Here is a 4,006-nt window from a genome sequence, read left to right on the forward strand (position 1 = left end):
AGAATTCCAACTCCCAGGCTGGTTCTCAGCCAATAAGAACCCTGACCTCTCTAGCAGCCATGCTAAAGAGCTTGGCTTGGGGTTTGCATGTTCCTATTTTATCTCACAGATACCTGGGCTCTTGTTCCTCCAGGCATGGACCTGTGGCCTTGTTCCCTGGTTCTGAGACCCAAGTTGGGCCCCTTTGGTTTTAATGACCTTCTGGTTTTCCTTCTTAGCTTCTTGGATCTCAGAACTCCCTTATGGTTTTCAACTTTCCTCATCTTGGTGTCTTTAGTTCCCCTGGGTGAAACATTTCAACTCCAACTCAGCCTCCCATCACCAGCCTCTTTAAAAACCCACCTTCGAGTTGAGTATGTCCCAGCCTCACCTGGAGTCTAACATCTTTTCATTATGATTCCACCTTGAAATAAAGATAGAAACATTTCTCAAGAGTTTTGCTTGAAGATCAATATTGCTTCATTTAGGGGAGATAGATATATATATATATATAAAATTTATTTATTATCTATTATCTATTATTATTTATTATCTATTATTTATTATTTATTTCATAAAAGACATCAGCCAGTTGAAGTCAATTACTAAGGAATTATGAGGGTACATGTGCAGAGTACCCATATTTCGGAAATTTTTCTGTACATGTTAAAATGTGTTAAGAACTAAGGAAGTTAACTGGGTAACTTAAACCTCACCTTTCCATTGTTGTGATTTATACATAAGGATTTTCCTGATATGGTTTCTTACACTTATCAAAAAAACCAGTAGTAACCCCATAGTAAAGTAGAATTGACAGAGAATGTCCATGATAAAATTTTGGAAATGTTAACAGCCGATAAAAACTGGGAAAGTGAAGTAATAAGAAAAAGTTTTCTTCTGGAAATAATGTCTGGAGCAGCCATTAATGATTTTAACTACCCACTTTGGTAAGGGATTTGGTTGGAGCACAGTAAATATAAAAGCAACAAACAGAAATTTTGAACATTGGACATATATGAAGAAATAAGGAAAAGAATGTCTAGTCTTTTTTTTTAACAAGTTTTTTTTTTTTTAAAGATTTTATTTATTTATTTGACAGAGAGAGACACAGCGAGAGAGGGAACACAAGCAGGGGGAGTGGGAGAGGGAGAAGCAGGCTCCCGGCTGAGCAGGGAGCCCGATGTGGGGCTCGATCCCAGGACCCTGGGATCATGACCTGAGCCGAAGGCAGATGCTTAACCAAGTGAGCCACCCAGGTGCCCCAAGAATGTCTAGTCTTAAATCTACATTTTGATTTTTCATATCAATGAATGAAAAATGTCTAAATTAGCTCTAGAGTAGAAATATAGAAATTATATTTAAAAAGTGATTATAATTTAATTATAGTTTTGTTTCACTTAATGCTTCAAATGCATTCCTGGAAAGCTAAATAAAAATATATCCAATATTTTCTTGAGTACAATTATGATTTTTTGGAGTTTCCATCAATACACAAAAGTCAACTGCATTTATATTTAATTAAGTAAGTAAGTAAATAAGTAAATTCTACACCACACATGGGGCTCAAACTCACGACCCTAAGATCAAGAGTCACATGCTCTGCCAGCTGAGCCAGCCAGGCACTCCTATTTTTTTATTTTTTTTCAGAAAGTACATGTTTTATTTTAATTCCAGTATAGTTTAACATACAGTATAATATTATTTTCAGGCGTACAGTATAGTGATTCAATACATTTATACATTACTCAGTGCTCATCATGATAAACGTACTCTTTAATCCCCATCACCTGTTTCACTCACCCCCACCTCCCCGTACCTCCCCTTTGGTAACTGTCAGTTTGTTCTCTGTAGTTAAGAGTCTGTTTTTTGGTTTGTCTCTTTTTTACTTTCTTTGTTTGTTTTGTTTCTTAAATTCCACATTTGAGTGAAATCACATGGTATTTGTCTTTCTCTGACTGACTTATTTCACTTACCATTATACCCTCTAGATCCATCCATCCATGTTGTTGCAAAATTTCATTCTTTTTTATGGCTAATATTCCATTGTGTGTATGTATGTGTATATATGTATGTGTGTATATATATCTCAGATTTTCTTTGTCCATTCATCTGTTGATGGGCACTTAGGCTGCTTCTGTAATTTGGCTATTGTAAATAATGCTGCAATAAACATAGGGGTGCATATATCTTTTCTTTTTTTTCCCTCCAAATTTCTGGTTTAAAAAGGACTTGTTTGAGAAGAAAGGTCCCAAACATCAGGTTGTTCACAAAAATAACCTACAGTATCAGCTTTAGAAAACAAATCTTAAGACTATTGCACTAATTTTTTTTCTAGAGGATGCATTTGACATGCCAACTCTCATTCACAAAAATACATTGTTACATTTGTGAACAGCCCCACATAGCACTCTTATGTGGGGTATAACACATATACCTTGAACTCAAAGCTGCTTTCAAGTGCTACTCAAGTAATGTGATTGCCTTTGCAGTTAGGGAAGCAGCTACTGAGCTCAAGTACGAATGGAAAGAACTGTACTCCCTGCATAGCAAGAGATTATTTTGGAGACCGTTGATAAAAACCACACATCGTTTTTATCGTTAAGTCATAAAGAGGAATCAAAAGCAAAAGCAAAACTTACAGGGTAAGACAATGCCTAGGAGCGTCAGAGGAAGCGATGAGACCAGGCACAGGGCAGTATGAATTAATGAACATGGGAAGGACAAGGATGGGGACAACAGTAAGCGTGTGCTGAAGAAGATACCAGGAGAGGGGATCTGGTGAAAATTTTGATCTTAGACAAGTGCCTAAGTAAAGAAATAATGAGACAAAATTTCCAAACCCCGCTGTGTGCTTAAGAGTCATCCTCGCCATTGACGCTGTCTCTGTCATCCTTTCCTTCCTCAGCCTCTTTTTCATCACCCTTCACTCAACTCCAGCTGCTCATCAGCCCCCCACCAATCTTCATTATCATCATCATCCGGGAGGTCCCCCTCCACAGCAGAGCCATCTGCACCCCTCTCACACTCCATCTTCACATGAGTCTCATCTTTCTTCAGGTAGCCGCTACTCTGCTCCTCTTCTCAGTTATCATTCTTCATCTCTACTCCTTGTTTGCTCTGTTCTTTTCAGTTTTTTTCCAGGCTTTCCAGTAGAGAACCTACTTTTTGTTTTATCTGGGTCAACTCCTTCTTAATGATGTGAAGGTCATCTCCTTTTAACTTTCCAGACTTGGAAGAAGATCCTCACTGTCCACTCTTAGAACTGAAGCCCCGTTGCCCCTTCCTGAGGTGTTTCCTGATACACAGTGGCATTTTGAGGGACTACAGCCCAAGCAATAGGAGGAGGAGGAGCACATGCTGGGTAACTCTACTCCATCCTATCATAATAATCCAAGTGAAAAGAGGAGCCATACAGCTCCGCTGCAGATCATTTTGCACGTGCTTCTCCTCGTTTCACTTTTGGCTCTGGAGACAGATTAGTATCTAAAACCTGGCCAGCTGTCATTCTGCCATCCTCCCCTGCCACAGCAGCTTGGGCATTTCTCTCATTAACATACTGAGCAAAGGCAAAGCCCTTAAGAACAGAGCAACCCACAGTTTGGCCATATTGGAGAAAATTGCCTCCATGCCTGATTTCTTGACCACAGGAGTATTGGGATTCCCAGTGAATTCATGGGAGTTCATGGAGCAAGGATCTCTCTTGTTGGTAACATTGCTGGCTGTTGTCTTTGATGATAAGGTTTCTCACAAAGCCAAAAATTGTAGCTGAAGATCAAAAAAATCTCACTCTGAGTAAAGTTCCACTAACTTATATATTTCAAGTGACTTGTAACCAGGATGGGGGAGGGAGAAGAGATTTGATTCTGAATCTCCTGCTCCCGGGTTCTACCTGGAGAAGCAACTGCTGCTTGTCAGCAATGCAGTGGCAGCCCCTCCATCTTTGTCTTTTCACTATCTTTTCAAATTAATGTTTTCATATTCTTTGGGTAAATACCCCGTAGTGGAATTACTGGATCGTCTGGTAATT

At 39.1% G+C, this 4,006-nt stretch overlaps 1 pseudogene; it reads right to left on the bottom strand.

Annotated features, from left to right (window-relative positions):
• Nucleotides 1-2,831: 2,831 nt before the first annotated feature.
• Nucleotides 2,832-3,723, bottom strand: LOC102738894 (heterogeneous nuclear ribonucleoprotein C pseudogene; annotated as a pseudogene).
• Nucleotides 3,724-4,006: the final 283 nt, after the last annotated feature.

This window comes from Leptonychotes weddellii, chromosome X, assembly GCF_054177405.1.
Source record: "Leptonychotes weddellii isolate Sample4059 chromosome X, ASM5417740v2, whole genome shotgun sequence".
Lineage (NCBI taxonomy): Eukaryota > Metazoa > Chordata > Mammalia > Carnivora > Phocidae > Leptonychotes > Leptonychotes weddellii.